The sequence below is a fragment of the Equus asinus genome, chromosome 9 (genome assembly GCF_041296235.1).
Source record: "Equus asinus isolate D_3611 breed Donkey chromosome 9, EquAss-T2T_v2, whole genome shotgun sequence".
Taxonomy (NCBI): domain Eukaryota; kingdom Metazoa; phylum Chordata; class Mammalia; order Perissodactyla; family Equidae; genus Equus; species Equus asinus.
Genome location: NC_091798.1, coordinates 25,287,870 through 25,309,879, shown reverse-complemented (window position 1 = coordinate 25,309,879; position 22,010 = coordinate 25,287,870). Strand labels below are relative to the sequence as shown.

Genomic DNA, 22,010 nt, shown 5'->3' with positions numbered 1-22,010 from the left:
TTATCACAGAGATGAGCTCACAGCTCAGCAGTGAAGAGCACAACAGTTGTTGGAAGTCCATTCCCTGCACTCAGATTCTCCTGGGTTCCAACTGATACTCTGCGATGTTACATGAGTTCCTTTGACACTCTGAGCCTGCTTCTCCATATGCCATATGGGGATCCTAATAACACTACCTCATTCATTGATTGGGAGCATTTCGTGAGCAAATACAAGCTCAGCATGGTGCTGGCACATACAAGCTCAGTAAATAATAGTTTGAGACTCTTCTTGTTAATTACCAGTAATAATGATAATTAATTGTGCTCTTATTAGCAGCTTGGCAGTTGGGCAGTAATTTCACCCCTTTTAGCCTCAGGCAGGAGAGCTGGTCATTCCCTAGGTCAGCCTTTTCTGTTTGCCACTACAGAGTTAGCAAGGAAATGATGTAGCTTTGTTTGGACATCAGTCAGTGAACAGTGTCATATGTAACATCTGTACGTAAACGTAAATTAATCATTTACATCTCTGCATTGGCTCAATATTTCATCCTTACTCTGTGCCTCAAAGAAAGAAACATGACACAGGTAGAGTTCATGTCCTCAATGACTTGGTCTAGTAGGCAAGTCCCAAACATATTGTCACACATATTACTGTTTTTCACCCTCTTAAAACCCTTATAAGAGATAGTTGAGGTGTTATTATAACCATTTAATAAATAAGAAAATTCAGACACAAGCATAGTAGCAATGTATTAATTCAAGGCCCTAGAGGAGATCCTGTTTAAATCTACTGTTCACTGTTCTGACTTTTTATCCAGCTCTCAAGGAATTATATGTCCTGCCTAGGTGATGCGTCCTTTACTAGCATCTTTCCTATTTCCTCCTTTCCCTAGCAGGTAAACTGACTTTACTTTATAAGAGTTTTTTAAAGCAAAAATAAAATCTCAACAAACTGTTATTTACTAATTAATATTAGCAGCGAAAGTTTAGCAGCCAGCCCTGGTGGTCTAGTGGTTAAGGTTCGGTGCTCTCACCACTGCAGTGGTGTGGGTTCATTTTGCAGGCAGGGAACCATAGCACCCATCAGTCAGCAGCTGCGTGTTGCTGTGATACCCACGGTGCACAAGTTCCAGCAGAGCTTCTAGACTAGACAGACTAGGAAGAAGGACCTGGCCACCCACTTCTGAAAAAATTATCCATGAAAACCCTATGAATAACAGCAGAGCATTGTCTGATGTAGCGCAGAAGGTGAGAGGATGGCACAAAAAGACTGGGCCGGCAGTGGCATAGGGGTTAAGTTTGTGTGCTCTGCTTAGGCCACCCAGGGTGGTTGTTTGGATCTTGGGCACGGACCTACACACTGCTCACCAAGCCATGCTGTGGTGGCATCCCACATACAAAGTAGAGGAATATTGGCACAGATGTTAGCTCTGTGACAATTTTCCTCACCAAAAAAAAGTAAAAATAAAAAGACTGGGGGTGTTTCAGCTCTACTGTACATGAGGTCGCTAGGAATCAAAATCTGCTGGACAGCACTAACCACAAAGCAAAAGTTTGCATACTTAACTCCTTGCTAGACACTATTTAAGTGCTTTAAAATTACTCCTTAAAAAGATCCTTTGAGGAAGGTGGTTTTATGATTTGTGCATTGTAGATGAATCACTGAGAGGTGAAATAACAGGCCCAAAGATGCAAACAGTGGGGAGCTGAGCCAGGAATCAAACTCAGGCACCGATCTAATACATTTAGCCAGTGTTGCCCTTGCTGTGTATGGTATCACAGCAAGATACTGTCCTTGTTGACGGCCTCCCAGAATGACAGGTTTTACTAAGCTTCCTTCCTTTGTGTTCACAGTGGTATAATATTATGAGTCTAACTTACATGCATCGCCCAGAATAGGAAAGCAGATGCCAGTATTCTGGGGATGAGGTTGTGCTGGTCTATCTTCCTTGATATCGATTCCGATTATTTTTTTATTGTGTTAGTATATAGAGATACATGGTAAGCTGCCACTCAAAATGACCCTGGGTAATTTAATCACTGGTCTGTCTAAGCATCTGGTCCAGCTGTCTCTTCATGTTATTTGTTAAGGGTGTGTTGAACTCAACTATTGTCTGGGTTGGAGGCAGCACAAAATGCCTGCTGTATGGATTTGAGGTCGTGTGGGGTAGTATGCTGCCACTGCAAATTTTGTTGTCATCCACATGGTCTGTGGGTTCACAAGCATGTGTAGAAATTTATGGGTAGTTGTGACTGAATATGTGAGTCATGCATAGAGCAGATGTATTTAGGGAACTCATGCATACACTTATGGTTAGGCTGGAGATGAGGACTGTTTCTCTGGCGACAAAGACCAATTTCCTGAAGTGAAGAATGGACCTGTATTTCTAGATATCTAAAATAGCAAACACCAGTGCTGGAGGGATAGTGGTAGGTGCATATGGAGAGGAGTGAGGGTGGGCATCTACCCTTCTAGGAGCACTACATTTTAAAAGCACATCCTGTGGGCCACTGCGGTTACTGCCTACAAACCATCAATCTCTGACCCACTTTATGAAGTTTGAGATAAATATTTCATGAACTGGCAAAGAAGAATACAGATCAGCAGTTAGCCTAGGCGCTAGGAAATTCCCTAAAAGTTTATTATAATGTTCGGTCACTTTTCTTGTAGTATCCTTTTTATTTTAGCGTTCAACTTAAAAGGCTAGCTAGGTAAGAAAAGAAGGTAGAATGTATTGACAAGAGATCAGGGGTCTAAAAGTCAGTAGATGTTTTCTATAACCCTTAAAATCCAGCAGCACAGAGTTTCTTTTGCTATTCCCTAGCAGTTCTATTGTTTGTGTCGAGACTATGAATAAATAGAAGGCAAGGTCTTCAATATTTAGCCAAAGGATTGCGATTGTAGCTACAGTTGAGCACCTGGATGCCCTAAGTATTTTACTTTTAATTGACCCAACATTATTTCGACAATGTCAACTGGTAGAATATGTAATTAATATTTCCTAAATCGAGACCAGCCACTGATGGTGATTTGGTTCGCTATCTCTGCTGCTCAGAAAGCAACTGTTCCAACGTGCGGTGTGACATCCTCTAGGACTTTGGAGGAAATGTGCCCTCTCCCATCTGTGGCCCTCACTCTCCTCAGCAAAGACAGCTGGGCCAGTTCTCACAGGAATGTTCTTAGGATAGTGAATGCTTCCTTTGAAGTTTGAACTGGGGCATTTTCAAGTGTCAGAATTATGTTTAATCAAAAATAAAGTCTAGGGAAGAATTGATTGTTATTTTCAGCATGCTTGGGATACCACTAAGAGCTGGGGTCAGTTCTGAGTTTGAATCCTGACTCTGTCACCTGCTAATTGAATGATTTTAAGGAAATGACTTAATGTCTTCAAACCTCAACTTCCTTATGCAAGGGATGCAAATGGATGTAATGGACATATTGTAAAGCATGGCTGGCAACGTGAACGCTGTGGTGGAGGTATGCGAGGCACAACCTTGATGCATTTGTGGTATTTGTATAGTCACAGTTCTTCTAGAAAGGTAGGTCCTTACGGCAGTGCTTCTCCAATTCCCAGCAGGACACAGCCTTGTTGGTGTAGCTGGATACGTTTAGATTCGTAGTTCATCCTTTGTCCCTGGCACATTTCCACTGAAAATCTTTATCAAGATCCATTTTAGCGTTCTGGTGCCTTCATGCCCCTCTCCCCCTCTCTCTGGTCTCCTGCTCTCTTGGGAGTGGCTCTGGGTACAGTTGTGGCTCAGTGCCTGTGCATATTTTATACTCACAGGAATCATTTTTAATGCAGCCCAAATATTAGAGAGATGCACTTCACACTCTGCCATCAGAACAGCCACTAATTGATACCTCTTGAAAAATGACATATTCCCTGAAGCGTTCAAGGCTGCCTGACAGACGAAGATGCCACCCACCTCTATGATTAGAGCTCTAACCGCAGACACTGGTGATTTAAGTCGCATGTTCTTCTTTCTTGACATTATTCCCTTTGACAATATTCCTAGTATATACTTCCTTAGTTTATTTTGCCATGCACTGGCATTAATCCTTTTACAGTTTCCCAAGTGAAGTTGTGTTGTCTGAGTCTACTGCCCTCTATACCCTACCACCCATGGGGCATTTTGTTAATGGAGAGTGTACTTGTGAATCTGGTGAATGCTTTTCCTTTCTTTCCTAAAGGAGGGAAATAAACCAGGATCAACTCCAAAGAGGTGTGTGTTGGGTGGAGAGGGGGGAACAAACTAAGAAAGTGAACTTATCTCCTGAAAAACCCAAGACATATAGAACTCTCTCTTCTTGTGTTAGCACAACTTATATCACTACTTGGGCAAATCAACAACTTTGTAGGAGGTTGCCATGTCTTCCCATATTTGGGCAGAAGTTAAGAAATTGCAAAGTCCAAGACAAACTGCTGGAATGAAGCCTTTGTGAGAGTAGGAATAAATTCTTTCATGTTTCCCACCATATCCCCAGTCCTTAACAAAGTGCATGGCAAATACTATGTACTCAATAACCGTTTGTTAGTAAACGCATTTCTGAGCAAGTCCTTCAGTGACTTAGATTGAATTGTAAGTAACTTTTCCCTGAAGCGACTTAACTTGTTATTAGGTTATGGTGTGACAAACCTGAAAGATAAGTGACATATTGTTATGTTGTTACTACCTGAACATAGACAGTTTCTTAATACCAGTTAGGGAAAAAGAAAGAAAGATGCATTTGGATAGACTGGAGACTTGAGGTCTCAAAGCAGTCAGCACAATTTCTTTAACAACTCCATATATCATTGTGCTGAATTATGGCATTGTTTGCTTTCAAAGTTGTGTTTCTTGGCTTTGGAATGCAGGAATAATTGTAGTCTGTGGCTTGATGATTATCAGTCTGCTGTAATACTAGGGTCAAGATCCTCCACAAATTGCCGGGTATCAGTGAGAGGACAAGAAATGAACCAGACAGCTTATGTGTCTCATGTTACAGACTTCCGCCTTCTGCCCCCGGAATGTTGGGGGCAGTTGGGGTAATATTTGTCTGAGCCTGGTGATGGTCCAGAGAAAGCTGCTCATAGTCATCAAGGATCACAGAAGCAATTCCATGTGATGAAAGAGGGAAAAGATTCAGACTCTAGTGGGAACTTAGACACAGGTAAATAAAATTATGTAATGTTGTGTAGAATGTAAGCTTGCAACAATAAAAATAAAAAATTAAGAGCAAACATTTATTGAGTACTTATGTCGTGCATAGTAATGAATGATTTACCTACATTACCTCATTTCATTTTCATAAACATCCTAAAGGGCTAAATATTTCTATCATCTCACTTTTACAGAAAACTATGATACTTAGAGAGATTAAATGTCTTGGTCAGGGCTTCACAGTGGTGGAACTAGGATGCCAATACTATGGTTATCCCAAAGCCCAGTTCTCAAACATTGCAGTCTGTTACCTAACCAGTCTTAGACCACTCAGGATAAGGGAGACTTTTCTTAATTAAAAATGGAAATAACCCTTTTTTGGAGCTGGATGATCTTTGGAGGGCGTATATTTTACCTGGTGATCAAACAGACTCTCAGGGAGGTGAAGGGATCCCCCTAAGGGAAGATGGTGCTTTGGTGACTAGATTAGACTCAGATCCAAAGTTGTTTGATTCCTGCCCCACTCCTTTTCCCTAAACACATCTCTTCACTTTCCTTTTTCTAATTTTGGATCCCTTTTCATATTCCCCCAAGTAAGGGAGGGACTGAGATTTGAGGGAAGAACAAGAAATAAAGGCATGGAGGAAAAGGCAAGGAAGACTGAGAAAGACGTGGTGAAATTACCTTAAGATTGCAATATTAGGAGGTAAGCAGGGTCATCCTAATATAACTTATACTCTAGGTGTTTCTGGAAGTGGTTTTGAGTTATTGACTTGTTAAGTCCACAGGTTTCTATAATATACATCTGTGTCACACACCAGCCTGCACTGAACCTGTTCCTAATGCCAACACTAGAAGGCATTCATGTAGTTGGCATGACATAGTGGTCAAGAACGCTGGAGACAGAGTGCTTTTGGTTGAAACCTGGCTCAGCCACTTATCAGCTGAGTGGCCTGGAGAAGGTATACTTAACCTTCCTGTTTGTTCCTTCTTTCAAAAATATTTATTGCGCTCCACCTTTATGCCAGGCTGTGAGTTCAGTGCTGGAGATACAGCAGGATATCAGAGAGAAAATTCCTTGCCCGCATGGAGCTTATGGTTTATTGGGGGAAGGTAGATAATAAACAAGTAAACCATGTAGTATATCAGAAAGTCTTTATCAAGGTTTAAACAGAGATGGGGCAATAAGATGTGGTCGGGTTTACAATTTTAGATAGGGCAACTTCAAGAGGCCTCATTGAAAACGTCACATTTGAGCTAGAATGTGAAGTAGCGAAGGGAAAAAGAGCCTTCCAGGTAAAGGGAACTGTGAGTGCCTAGGTCTCAAGTAGGGTTAGAGGCACGTTAGAGAAATGGCTAGGAAGCCAGCATGCATGGAAAGGAATAAATGAAGAGGGAGGAGTTGGTAGACAAAGCAGAAACAGAGCTCCATCATGGGGGGCCTTTTTGACCACTGTAATGACTGACTTTTATTCTGAGTGAGGTGAAAGGTTTTGAGCAAGGCAGTGTCACTCTTACCCAAGGGTCTACATGAGAGTGACAGCCATGTCTTGAGAACACCTGCTGTGTAGCTGTGTAGATCTATAATGACCTTTGGACAAGGGTGGTAATGAAGGAGGTGGTAAGAGTGGTCAGCTGTTGGATTTTTTCTGAAGATAGAGCCACCAGAATTTGCTGGTTTTGCGGAGGATGTGGGATATATATGACATCACACAAAGAAGAGTCAAGGTTGACTGGAAGGGTTTGGGCCTGACCGACAGGGGGACTGGTAATGCCATTGACTGAGAAGGAATAAACTGGGGAGACTGCATGCCTTGCTTTTTTCAGAAGGGTATTGGCGTTGGTGGTATAGAATCATGACTTCAGTTTGGGCCTGCCATATCTGACCTGTCTATTAGAATTCCAAGCAGAGCTGTTGGGTAGTCAGTTGATATGGGAGTGAAGAGGTTAGGGAAATACTTGGGGCTGGAGACAAAGTTTGTCAGCATATAAACAGTATTTCAAGCCATGGAACTGGAAGATGCCCCCTGGTGAGTGAGTGTGTGTACGTGAAAACAGGCTCAGGACTGAGTGCCAGGATGTTCTTATGTTGGAAAGAAGGAGATTGAGAGGATCTAAAGAGGTGGGCAAAGTGGAGTAGCCAGTTCTAACAGGCAAGATTGGTATCTTAGATGCCAAGGGAGGGAAGTATTTCAAGATGAAGCAGTGACGAATTGTATGTCCCCTTCTCTCATTTTAGCCTAGGCCACAGTGTTAAGGACTTTACTAAAGATTTACTTGCTTCACTGGTTGAAATAAGCCACAGGTGAACTTCAGCTTCCTATATGTTAAATGAGCAAATTTGGCTAGTTATGTTTAAAGAAAACTTCCAGGCTTGATATATCATGACCTTTTCTGATTTTGTACGATTCTTTGATTGTAGTTAAGACTGAATCCATTCGGGTATTATGCCCTTTCCTGCCAATCAGAGTTTAATGTATCTTCTGTTAAGTCTCTAAACCAAGTGATCTTGACTGTAATATGACTGTTGTATTTTCGTTTTTGTCTTTCTCTATGAATATCTTCTCTCTCTCGTGATTTTGTAGACTTGGAAGAAACCTCCATCCTCTGGGACTTGGAGAAGGCTGTGCTGGAATCTGTGTGGAGGTTAAGAAAACTATCCCTTTGGTTGTGGCCTGAGTTTATTATCTCAACCCCAATGTTGCCCTGAAATCTGTGTTCAAGATTCAAGAAGATTAGGACTGCTAAGGTATGGACATGGGACTTTGACATCTAATTTTTTAAGGCAAATAGATTTAAAGATATTTATCATTTTGACAGTGTTTTCTCTTCTTCATCTCCCCTCTTCTTTTTCTCTTTCCTTTCTCCCATCTTCCTTTTAAGCAAAGATCTTTTCTTTTGTTACCAGCTTGTGGGATGTGGTTGAATGAATAAAGATACAGTGGCAGAAACTGAAGGCTGCTTTGTCTCAATTATAAAGAGGTGGCCAGAGGGCAACAATATAAAGGACAGAAAGATTTGTGCAGCAATGTCTGATAGAAAGAATAGAGAAATTGGGGTAGGTGCCTATGTGATAAGGCTTCGGGAGGAGCCATAAGTGAAGAGGTGGTGCTGTGTAATACAGTGTTTATTTCCATTTTCAATGTCCACAGGAAACTTTGGGTAAAGCCTTTTGTTATTTCATAAGGTCTTTGTGGGAGCTTTTTCTTTCTTTTGAATACATACCCATTCTGGGGCAGACTCTAAATTGGAGTCAAGACGTCCCATTTTTTATTTCTTGTTACAATGATAATCATTGCCTGTGTATGTGTATATACATACATACCTACATGCATACATGCATTTTAAAAATATGAATAATTTGTTGAGTGGTGTCTAATTACTCTCCCTCTGTCTATATATATATGGAGGGAGGTGGGAAGAGAGGAACAAATGGAGGGAGGGGAGAGAGAGAACCCTCCACAAACTACTATTAATGGTGTGCTTATTGTGAGTGAGGCATTGTGCTATAAACTTTGGAAAAAAAAATCACAAGTACAACTGATAACAACCATCTGGAATAGGGATTTATGTTCTGGGAAACCAGAGGGAGAGATCAGTAAAAGGTTTTCTAAGGCTGTGTAACAAGGAAGGGTCAGGGGCCAGACTCTTTCCCAGACTTATTAGAATTTAAGTCTCTATGCTTGCCTACTGTATAGAATTGTGGCATTGCATACACTGCTGGCTAAAAGCACTGGGAAAATACGGTTTAACAGCCCAGGACCACATGGCATGTCCAAGAGAAATTGTAGAACATCTCTGACAATTCCAGTGATATCTCATTTGCTGTCATTTTAATTTCCTTCAAAGGAAAAAAAAAAAACCTCATAACCCAAAGGCTTCTGGGAACTAGGAGAACAATGTAGCTAAGGCATTGGGTTGTCTCCCTTCTCATGGCATCATAGGCCTCCCATATGTCATCATTTGTACAAGGTAGAGGTCCAGAGCTGGTGAAAATCAAATTAGTGATAGCCACAGGCTTGCTTTCATTTTATCTCTGAATTCTCACTGCTGGAGTAAGGGTGGTGTATACTTTTAGCTGATAGCAAAGGTACCTTCCTTTGAGGATGAAGCCCATATACTTTCTATCTAGTTTTTGTAAAATCCTCCGAATGCCCATGCAGAAATGATCGACCTCTGGTGTTCACATTGCTCATGGTACCTCTGAAGGAGTGCTAAGAGCCTGGTGAAAATGTGAGGGTGGCATTTGAAACAAAGTCTTGTTTTCCCTTTCTTCAGGGTTTTTTCTTCTTATTTTTTTGTAAAGGAGATAAATTATTTTTCCCTCTGAATTAAAGGGCATCTTTAAAGCAGCTTAAGTTTAAATACTATTTAGGAATTCATTTTCCGTTAACATGGTTTCACAGGTGAAATAGATAATTTAACAATCAGAAGGAAAAAAACATACAGTGTAACGTTTTGGGTCCTTGTACAGGTATGGCCATTCTACGTAACAGATTTGTAGTTGCGGTGCAGTTCTCTGCCCACACATCCTTGATCTCTTGGAAAAAAAAGCTAAAAAGCTCTTCTTTTCAGGTCCTAAACACCTAGAGATGTTTAGGGGTTTGGGTTGGGATTTGACAACTCAGTTCTTTGCTTTGAGAGTGTTGATCTTTAATTCAGAATATCTGTGTTCTGTCAAGAATATTCACCTAAATGCCAAATATTTAAAACATAAATTCAGCAGAGAAAGCTTTAAAGGATTTGGCCATAAAAAGATTCCTAGTTTAGAGACCAACCAACTTTTAAGGGGAAAATAAAACTCTCTCTGATTGTTGACAGAGGACGTAGGGAGAAGAAAATCTACCTGGCAGTGCATGTTCATCTCAGGGCTAGATGCAGCTGTGGTGCATACAGGCATGTGTATGCCCCTGCTCATGGACCAAAACCCAATTTCCAGAAAGGGAGAAGGAAAAGAGGCAGTACTGATACATCCATCTACCGTAATGCTTCCTGGCTCCCATGCTTTCGTGCACTGAGCATATTTTTCAGATGTCTTTTCAAGTGAAGACAGTATAAATGAGTAGCTATAGACTCAGATTTTAGAAAAAGCAAATCATGCCTTTGCGTGAACATTAGAAAAGCCATTTAATTTTTCTAAGCCAATGCTGTTCAAAGTGTGGCCCATAAACCAGAAGCATCAACATCACCTAAGCTTGTTAGGCATGCAAATTCTCAGGTGTTTCCCCAGACTGACTAAATTAGAACCTTGTGGAGTGAGGTCCAGGGATCTGTTTTTAAACAAGCTTTCCAGAGAATTCATGTGCCTTGCTAAAATTTGAAATCCACTGCTAAACTTGCTCCCTGATCTCTGAAAACAAAGGGAGTTTTTAAAAATATCTCATGTTTAAAAACTAGGAAGATCTGAGAATATTAATGATTACTACACCTAAGTGTGTGTGTGTTTATCTATGTATAAACACACACATATTTATGCATACATATATGTGGCACTGAAAGGCAAAAAATACTTTTTCAAATACCATAAGCAAAGTTACTGAGGTTTTAATCATTGCACTTGAAGTCTAGAAAAGTGAAAAAATAGATGAAAAATAATAAAAATTAATGTTAGAATAACTCATTATAAATAAATGAATCAAGGGAACAGAATAGAGTTCTGAAATAGATCTACACATGTACAATCAACTGGCTTTCAACAAGAGCACCAAATCAATTGAGTGGGGATAGGAAAACTGCTCCAACTGCTAGTACTGGAACAGCTTGATATTTATGTGAAAAATAAAGAATCCAAACCCCTACCTCACCCCATGCACAAAAATCAGTTTAAGTTGTATCATAGACTGAAAAATAAAAGCTAAAACAACAGAGATAGTAGAAAAAAGAATGTCTTGGTAACTTAAGGAGGCAAAGCTTTCTTATAAAGGACACAAAAAGCACAAACCGTAAGTGGGAAAAAAAAATGAACTTCATGAAGAATAAAACATCTACGTGTTGGGCCAGCCCTGATGGTCTGGTGGTTAAAGTTCTGTGCTCTCTGCCTGGGTTCACTTCCCAGTCATGGAACCACACCACCCATCCGTCAATTGCCGCGCTGTGGGAGCAGCTCACATAGAAGAACTAGAAGGGCTTACAACTAGATATACAGCCATGCACTGGGACGCTTTGGGGAGAAGAAGAAGGAAAAAATCTAGTCATCAAAAAACACCGCCAAGAAAATAAAGAGATGAGCCACAGACTGGGGAAAAATATTTGCAACATACCTAACACATATATGAATAAGCAGAAGACATGATATAGAATGACCAATAAACACAAGCAATGATGTTTCACATCCATTCTCATAAGGGAAATGCAAATGAAAAACACAATGAGATACTGATACACACCTATCCCGACAGCTAAAATTAAAAGGACTGAAAATATGTAAGGTTAAGAGAATATGGAGCAACTGGGGCTTTCATACAGTACTGGTAGAAGTGTAAAATACTCCAACCACTTTGAAAAGTGATCTGGCAATTTCTTATAAAGTTATACACTTGTCTGCCCTAAGATCTAACGATTTCATTCCTACGTATTGATTCAATAGGATTGAAAACACTTGTCCACACCTGTTCATAGTAGCCTTATTTATAACAATCCAATGCTGAAAATAATTCAGATGTTCATCAACAAGAAAATGGATCAATTCTGATCCATTCTTACAGTCGAATACTAATCAGCAATAAAAAGGAATGTTCTACTGATAAACATAGTAACATGGATAAATCTCAAAAATAGTATGATGAGTGAGAAAAGCCAAACAACAAAAAGTACTTATTTTATGATTTAATTTATATGAAATTATAGAATAGTCAGACCTCATCTATGATGATAGAAATCAGATCAGTGCTTGCTTCTGGTGGCAGATTCCCTGGGAAAGGTATGTGGGGGAAATCTCTGGGCTGATGGAAATATTATGTGTCTTGATCTGCATTCATCAAAATTGATTAGTGGCTGGCCCTGTGGCCAAGTGGTTAAGTTCGTGTGCTCCGCTTTGGCAGCCCTGGGTTTGCTGGTTCAGATCCCTAGTGTGGACCTACGTACCACTCATGGAGTCGTGCTGTGACGGCATCCCACAGGAGGAACTAGAATGACTTGCAACTAGAATATACAACTGCACTGGGGCTTTGGGGAGAAGAAAACAAAAAGAGGAAGATTGACAACAGATGTTAGCTCAAGGCCAATCTTCCTCACACACACACAAAAAAAACCTGATTAAATGGCAAATTCACTAAGCATTTCACTATATTTAAATTATTATATAAAATGCATGAAATATTTTTTTAAAAACGGATTGAGTACTTTAGCAGAAGTGCTGTTCTTAATATGTAGAAACTCATTTAATCCTTGAAACAACTCTGGTATTATTATTTCTAATATACAGATGTGGAAACTGATACTGAGAAAAGTAAAGTAACTATCCCCAAATCTTACTGCCTGGCCACAGAAGCTGAATTCAAGAGTAGGTCCATTTAGCTCCAAAACATGTCTTCATCATCATGTTATACTTTTGGCATAAGTGCCTCCAGCTCCATTTTAATTCCAGGTGAAGTGTGAGGCAACAGTCCCCTGGAAGAGGCTTCCAGAATGGCCAATTTGGGACAGTGTTATTAAATGGATGCATTAGCTGTTTTCCTGGTAACTTTGGGGAGATAGAAAGTTAATAGCAAATATTACTCCTGCCATCAAGAAAAATTACTTTAAAACACTCCAATACAGGCCTGTTTTCTCAGTGCAATCCTTCTTGATTATGGAACACGATATAAGTGGTATTACTAGAAACTGTGAAACATGCAGCTTAGAAAACACTATATGATGACTGGCAGAGGCAATGTCACTTAATAAAGAGCACTGGAGTGAAGCTGCCAGGGTTCAAGTGGCTCCTCCACTTTCTGGATGTATGACCGATGGCGCCTCACTGAACTTTTCCCAGCCTCAGTTCCTCCACTTGTAGGATGAGGATGATTCTCATTCCTACTTGATAAAGTGAGGATTAAGTGAAACTTTGCTTATGAAATCCTGGTATGTATGTGCTGGTTCCTTATAATCCCTGTATAAATGTGAAGCTGCTGTTTTTGGTTTTAGTGATGATGTGAGTGATGACAGTCCTAAGCAAGAGAATAACATTATCTTCCGTTTTATGTGGCCTCTGTGAGTCACTGTGTATATCTACGCATTCTCTTAACTTTAACTGAAAGCAAAATGCTACAGTTTTCTAAAAATCCTATCCATTTCATTTTAAAAATTTGGAAGCTCTGAAAGAAGTTGACACTGTTGCCAAAAACATTCATTTAATTAAGATGCAGGAAATTGTGTTGAGGAAAAATTGTCATTAAGTGTGGGTGCTACATATTATCTCTCCAGAGTGCTGGAGAGGGAAGCTGGAACTATTTAGCGCGTTTAATGGATATCAGCGAGGTTAATTGTCTGGGGGATGCTGAAGAGCTGAATTCCTTCATCTACCTCCCAGTTTGTAATACTGTCATATTAGTTTTCAGGAGTCTTGGGCTTAAGTCTTTATTTTAGTTGTGCTTTTTAAAGTCTTAATTTCCATAGTAAAATTTAAAAGCCAGAGAGATATTACAAATATACGTAAGCTAACAGGGCTGTTCCCATAAAGTGCAAATTAGTCAGTCTATTACCAACCTGCCATATAAGTAGAAAATCTCTACCTACTTCCAAAAAATGTTATCAGAGGGAAATAAAAAGCTGCTTTTGAGGATAGATTTTGTCATTGTTTCTGCTCATTACCACTAAGTGTGGTAAAGTGGGTGGCTCAGGAGAAGAACCCTTCAGATCCTGTCAGGGTGGGTGTGTTTTGTGGTGTGTGTATGTGTTGTGTGTGTGTACAAATATGTGTTTCCCCTTTGGGGTCTTACTCATCAGTAAAGTGTTTCTCATGCTGGTTTTATGCAAGTGTTGGTATTCATGTGGATTGCTTTTGCACTTGTGTGTTTCCTTTGGATGTGGAAATAATGGTTTTTATACTTTCTGTGCCTCCCAGCACATCAGCAGAACTGCGGCTAACTTACCAAGTCTTAGGATGGCCCTTCTCTTACGGTTTTCTTCAGCCCTCACTGAATTTCCTCTGAAATTTATCATGCGTTGAAGTTTTGTCTCAGATAATAAATGTCTTAGTGTCAAACATGAAAGCATGAGCAGCACCACTTTCTTGTGAAAGGAGAAGAATCTTGCTAGGGAATCCAGTGTCGCTTTCCACAGCTGGCTTTTTGTTTCTTTGTTCAATTAATATATGCTGAGCACTTCTCATGAGCCACAGGTTGTACCACACGTGCCACTTGATATCCACATGACACTCTCCACTCTGGGGTTTCAATTCCTTCTATGTAAAATGGGAGTTTGGATCATATAAGCCTGAGAATATCCTAGATTTCAGCAAATAGTAAGTTTCTTTTAATTTCAAATAAGCTAGTAATTAATGGTGATACAGCCACATTCTCTGGACATGTTTGACAATTACCTGTAAAGATCAATTCAAACATGGAATATAAAGGTCCAAACAGATGAGTTAAAGAAATTATAAAAATTCCATTGAAGACTTCTTGTTGAATTTTAGTACTTTGTACTATGAGATGTTAGACCACCGTTCAGAAACTCTTATTTGGGGTATAGTCTAATTTTTCCCTTTCTATATTTTAGAAGTCTCCTTTTTTTCTTTCTACATCCAAGAGTGGCTCTTATAAGGCTATTTTACAGATGGGGAAACTGAGGAACAGAGTGGTGAAGTAACTTTCTTAAAGCCACCATGGTAGAATAGGAAACTCTCTGATCTTTGAGTTGGGCCCTTAAAATGCAGGTAATGGGCCCCACTGCACTCACAGGATGTTTTATCTTGTGCTAAGGCGTACCTACTGAAGGGTACCTGCTTTAATGTTCTTTGATTCTGCTTCTCAATGTGGTAGCACCTTTTTTGTCTTTATTTTTTGTTTCTAATTCAAACAGCTATCTTTTTAGTAATAGATTCCTTTTGACAGTTACTGAAAAAGATTTGTGTTTCTCCCCTTGAGCATTATGTTTTGCAGTCTGTTTGTTTACTAGGGCTGAATTTTACCCAAGGCCTTTGAAACTAACAAAAATCTGAGTTATTGCTGTCTTCAAAATCTTGTACAGATTTAGGTCTTATTTGCCAGGTTAAAACACACACATACTCCTCATCACTACCACCACCAATGACAATGACAAAATGGCCATTTTAACTTTTCCTGCCATTTGACATATATTGTTTTCATAACCAGGCAAATATAACATAGGTTAAAAATCTAGACACTGGAAATTCACACCTACAAATTGTCTCAGAAAGATTGTCAACTTGCTTATTTTTGGCCTTTGCTTTACTGCTAAGCCCTCCCCCACTGTACCATTTCTATTCTGTGACTTTTTCAAATGTTCACGCCAGGATTTTCCTCATATTTAGCCTGGATTGCAGAGTTAATCTAAGACCATGCCGTATATTTGTTTTGAGCATCAAATGGGAATAAATGTGAAAACACTTTGAAAGCTATACCATCTCACAGCCTGAAGAAGTGTCCAAAGACCTTGCTGTGTAACACACGATCTTCCCCTTTCTTTCTATCTTTTTGGATCATCTCTTTCTGCTGTTTCCCTGCCCTCTCCCTACTCCCATCCTGGCCACAGCTGCAGTGGACTTCTCCAGTTTTCCAGAAATATGCCAGGTCCTTTTATGTCACCACGTCTTTGCGCCTGTAGGTCCTTGGCCTCTAGTGCCCATCCCTACCCACCTCCCTACCCACCCCCTTAAAAAACTTTGAAAAATCCCTCATCTTTTAGGATCCAATTCACTGAAAGCCTTCTGGGACTCCTCTGAGCCATATGTCACTTCTTCCCTTTTGACTTCACTGTAATTTTTTCAAACTTGCATTATAACACTTATTATAAAGAGAGGTCATTATAATTGTATTTATAAGTCAGTCTCCTTCGGAGGAACACAAGCTCTTCAAGACAGACATTCTCATTTTTATGAATGTGTCTTCTATTTCCCAGCTCTGCCTGGCAAAAAGTAGGTACTCAACAGACATTGGAATGGGGAGAGGGGGCTTAAATATATTGCAGAATGGATTTCATTTAAAAAACAGGTAGGTCATTTTCGCCTGGTTTATTGATTCCTTTTGGATTTTTTAATTTTATTTTTGGTTGCCTTGATTTTGTTTTTGGTTTCTATTTGCTTGTCCCGATTTTCCCATAGATACAATAATCTATTTTAGAGGTCTTCTTTCCTTATTTTCCTCTTAGCTACATTATCTACCCTTATTATCTTTCTTTCCTATACTGCACTGTGCTTTGCAGCCCTTAGTAAGTTCTCATCACTCTGACTAGCACACACCTAGCAGATGTGCTACCTCCCTCATTTCCTGTGCCCTTGGCAGACATCACTAATCAATCCCAGCTCAGGAGTCCTAGAATCCTCCCAACACATCACTCCAGGAAATAATCGATATTAGCATGGAAGGGAAGACCTACTTGCCATTTCTGGACTGGAAGATTTTCTTTCCAGAGCTTCCAGTTTACTCTTTCCAAGATCAGAACCTGATTGCTTTCAAAATGAATACATTTAGGTACCCCGTACCTTCTTTCTCTCCAAAGCATAACTCCTTTCTTGAGAGATTATGGGTTTTATATTAGAATTTTGGGAAAGTTAGTAAGCTACCAGACTTGATCCATTAGACTTCAGAAGCCAAGAGGCACTTCTGCAACATTTTACCACATGTGGGATGTATGAAGAGCTGTTTCTATAGTTTGAATTTTGTATAAATCAATGTTAATGTCCCTGGAGATTTCTCGAGTTTTAAAACACTTATTCTTTTAACAGAGCATTTTCAAAATACTTTAAACTCCTGAAGGCTAGATTCAATGGCAGAGACTTCTTAATTCTGATTTCTGACAAGTGGTGTCTTATCTAAAAATAATATTTTGATATCATTACTATTGGTCTAACAAAGAATATAGAAAAGTCTGATGAAAAATTGATTTATAACCATAATAAAGCTGATAAAAGTTCCCTTCCTCAGAAACAGAAATATAATCCATTCGTTGTGGTCACTAATTTTCTGACATCTTCTTTCAATCACATTACATTCTATCAGTTTCTATAATGAAATCACAGAATTTCTTCTCAGAAAAAGATGACCACATGTAAATACACATAGTCTATACACAATTTCAGGATGTGTTTGGATCCACTTAACTCCACCTATGGGTTAAAAGTTAGGAAGCCTTTCTGAGTGATGTATAAGGCATTGTGACCCTAATTTTAAGTAGTTTGTGACTCTAATCTCATTCTCCTCTAGGAGATAAAATACACCCATAAAATAGGAAGACAGGCCAAGTTTCCATATAAGCAAGGGCGTGACCAATAGGAGAGATTATAAACATAAATAACAACCAAAAGTAATTTTTGGCATTTAATGATATTCGAGACATTGATATATGAGATTTTACTTGAATCTGTAGGATTTAACTCAAGCAAATGTTTGAGTTACTTCCTTCTCTATATTTTTTGGTTAAACTACAAATAGTGAAAAGAATGGGAGAGGGATAAGCAGTAGATAATATTTCAAAACATCTTTGCAAGATATATGAAGGAAACATAAATTTTCTTATTTATAAAGTGTAGCTCAGTAAAGACAGCAGAGAAAACCACTGAATAGAGGCTCTAAAATTGGGAAATATGAGAAAGTGTGGGCCTAAAGGAGGAGAAGAGCAAAAGGAAAGGGTTAATTAAAAATCTGCCTGTGGTGTGAATGATGCTTCTTCTCTTCTCCATTGCTTCTCATTAACAGAGCTGAGAAGAGCATTTTACCCCCAGGTAAAGCAAACTGGAAGGCTCTTTTCTGAAGACATTGAGTGAGTTTCCTAAGGGAAGAATGTGAGCTGTCCAGTTGGATGGGTGTCCACCTAAGATCTTTTCCCTTATGCCTTTCAAAGGCATCCCAAGCTTGAGATTAGTTTCCTACTTGGCCATCCTGGAAGAAAGTCAGCCAGTGTTCTAGCTCTATCATACCCACAGGATCTCCAGCCAGGCAGCCATCATATTCATAAGTGGACCCTAGTGGTAAGATAGACCTGAATAAAAAAGTGTTATATAGTATGTACATTTAACGTGTCTCATTCAACCATATATGATTGATAAGAACATTGAGAAAAATAATTTAAGTATCTGTCATTCTCCTCAATGGGAACATATTCCAGACTGACAGTGAGATGGGAGAAATAAATTCACTAATTTAGTAGGTCTCTGTTCCTTCCTGCTTTTCATAGTGTGACCATCTCACTGTATTGAATGCAGTTTGACTATTTAAGGATGTTTAGTGTAAAATAGATTAAAAATACATAAAGTAATTATTTCCAGTTGTGTTCAGTTTGATTTCTGCTCTAGAGAAAGACCTTTGTGATATATTTATTGTGAAATACTAGACACTTTTCTGCTGGCATTTCAAGCGTCACTTTGACTATACATGAATTTTGCCTCAAATATGGGTGGGTCTATGTCTGAAGCCTTATGTAAGATGACTACACTGAAAACAGCAGAGGAACTTTCACCTACAATAAAATAGTTAACTCACTCTCCCCATTCATTTTTATAATCAACTTTCCTGAGATAATAGATTTTAAGTGTCTAGTTTGAATTTTGAGAAATGTATATATTCCTGTAACCACTGGCACAATAAAAATTTAGAAAGTTCCAGCACTAGAAACTTCAGTCAGTTTTAATGTTTCCCTCTTGCATGCGAGACAAACAGCATTCTGTCTCTTTTAATGCTTCTTATAAATGGTCTCACATGATAGATTCTGTTGTCTCAAATTTCTTCCATTCCGTATGATGGTTTTGAGACGTATCCATGTTCCTGTGTGTATTAGTACCTCATTCACTATTTATTACCAATATCATTGTATGAATATATCATAATTTTTTGTTCATTCTCTATTTGCTGGACATCTGGGCTGTTTCCAGTTTGGGAATATTAAGAATCAGACCATTAAAATATTTGTGAACAAATCTCTATGTGGACTTTAATTTCTTTGGGGTAAGTATCAAGGAGCGGAATTTCTGAGTCATGAGGTAGTATGTATTTTTTTAATAGGGAACCACCAAATGGTCTCCAATGCAGTTCATTCCCACTTTATACTGTCATGAGTAATGTATGAGAGATCCAGTTCCAATTGTTCTATCCTCTGCTAACAATTGTTATTAGCCTTCTTAGTTTTAACCATTCTAATCGGTGTGAAATGATATCTCTTCTTGTTTTAATTTGCATTTCCCTGTTGGCTAATAATGTTAAGCACTTCAGCTTGTGCTTGTTGGTCATTGGTATATCTTTTGTAAAGAGTCTGTTTAAGTTTTGTACCCCAATTTTTTATTGTGTTGTCTTTTTAATTATTGAGTTGTAGGAGCTCTAAGTTTTCTGGATATAAGTTCTGTTTCTTTTATATATTGCAAATAGGTTCTTCCAGTCTGTTACTTGACTTTGATTGTCTTAATGAACTCCTGAAGGGCAGGAAGTTTATATTTTGAGGAAGTCCAATTTATTCACATTTTCATTTTATGATCTGTGCTTTTTGTCTCTTACCTAAGAAATCTTTGCCTGACTCAAAATCACAATGATATTCTCCTGAGTTATGACTCTAACTTTTACTCTTAGTACTGTAGAATTAACTTTTGCATTTTGGGCTTTTCTAGTTTCAGTCCAACACAATAGCTTACAGGTTCATCAAAAATTTGACCGATATCCCCTGGTCTAAGCAAATGTCGTCCTTCTCAGGCCAGCTTGTTGCTCTGCCCTCCTTACCTCCAACCTCAGCAACTGCCCTTAAGTCTGAAATCATCCTCTGGAGTTTGATTCTTTTAGATTCCTTTGAATCAACAACTCTTCAATGTCTTTAAAGAAAGTTATGTGTTGGGTTTATCTGGCTGGTTCTTATAGTTGTAGAAGAGTGAGATTTATTCATGTTCTTCTACATCTTAATAAGTAAAACTTTCACTCCCTCATTTTTTTTTCCCTGAGGAAGATTTGCCCTGAGCTAACATCTGTTCCCAATCTTCCTCCTTTTGCTTGAAGAAGATTTGCCCTGAGCTAACATTGATGCCAATCTTCCTCTATTTTGTATGTGGGTCACCACAACAGCATGGTCGTCAACAAGTGGTGTAGGTCCAAGCCTGGGAACCAAACCCAGGCTGCCAAAGCAGAGCACACTAAACTTAACCACTAGGCCATGGGGCCGGCCCCTCACTCCCTCATTCTCAAATGAAAAATGACAATCAGATTTATGAAGAAAACCAGTTGCATGGGAGAGAAAAATATAATCATGAAAAACAAATAATACTGATGAATGATGTGAAACTATTGCAAAAATAGATAATATCAGGGACAGAAGAGTATGTTTAAAACCTTCTTATCAGTATCCTTGATAATAGTAAAAAAGATAATCTATCCATAAAACAAGTACAGAACAGTATAAAAAAAGGAACAATTAGAGGATGAGAAATAGCTCTTGTAAATTAAGTATTTTTTTAATTAATGAAAGGGCTGAAAAAGTATAAATCTCCTAAGACACAGAAAAGAGAATATTTAGTAGAAATAAAAAGAGTCAAATATAGTAGATGAATGCAGGGGTCCTTTGTCTCATTAAAAGGACCTCCAGAGATACCAGATAATTTGGGGAGTGGGTGGATTTATCATAGAAATTTCAAAATATTCAAGGGAGCCAATAGGTTGAATTTATACAATAGGTGCCAACTGACATAAATGGGAAGTAAACAAAGGTTCCTGACGCACCACCTTCCATTTTCAAAATTCTAAGAATAAAAGGATCTTAAAACCTTCTAGAAGAGGGAGGAAAGGAAACCTACAAAAAGAAGTTATTTTTAAACTGGTATCAAACTTGTCATCAATAACAGTAGAGTAAAGAAGACAGTGGAACAGTTTCTTGTGTCTTCTGAGGAAAAACTATTTTGAGCCTAGAATTCGTTCTAAGCCAAACTCTAAGTGAGACCAAGATAAAGGCTTTTTAAAGCATCAACTATCTACTCCTCTCATACACCCTTTCTGAATATATTCCTGCAAATTGAGAATGCAATTCAAGAAATAATTCTTAAAGATACCAAGAAGCGATGAAATTAATGAAGAGCTCCTCCAAAAAGCTGAAGATAACAGCTGTTCAACAGGTCTAGAAAGTGTTTGGTCAAATTTAGAGAAGTCCAAGGACGCTAAGAAGGATTATCTTCAAGGAGAAAAATGGTGCAGATTGCTACCAATGGAGAGACTTTTGCCAGGGAGCCAAGTGATGTGCTGTGAAGAAAGCATGTGTGTCTTCACTAAAAACCAGAAAAAGTGAACAGAGAGTTAGAAACCACAGACTCGACAAGAACAACCACCACCTATGTAAGGAACCATGTTATGATAAGAATCATAACAACAAAAAGAATCCATTTGACTTCTGTGGTTTAGGGGTTATGACATTGAATCCAAAGAGAAATAAATGCCATAGTAGTATACTACCTGGCTCTCCAATGAACACTTTATACAGTCATAATAAACTCTCTTTTCTAACCTATAAATCAATCTATAAAGCAAACACACAAGCAAGTTAACAAAATATTATAAACCATGACAATGAAAGTGAGGGCAAGGTTGACAGGTATTGGTAGACACAGAGTCAAGGGAAGGAGAACTGAAGAAAAGATGGAGGCATGAATATCTTTAACAAAATGGGAAATGAGATTTTTTTTCCCCTGAGGTTAATGAAACAAGACAATAGTTTAGATACATTAAAGTTACAAATATAACCACAGAACAATAAAATAAAGTT

The 22,010-nt window shown here is 38.7% G+C and overlaps 1 protein-coding gene across 2 annotated transcripts in view; it reads left to right on the top strand.

Annotated features, from left to right (window-relative positions):
* SGCD (sarcoglycan delta) overlaps window positions 1-22,010 on the top strand; it is an 894,446-nt gene that overhangs the window by 343,559 nt on the left and 528,877 nt on the right. For both annotated transcript variants that reach the window (XM_070517163.1, XM_070517164.1), the window contains exon 2: window positions 7,712-7,875. The gene's annotated coding sequence lies outside the window, so the exon portion shown is untranslated. The remainder of the gene's footprint in view (window positions 1-7,711; window positions 7,876-22,010) is intronic.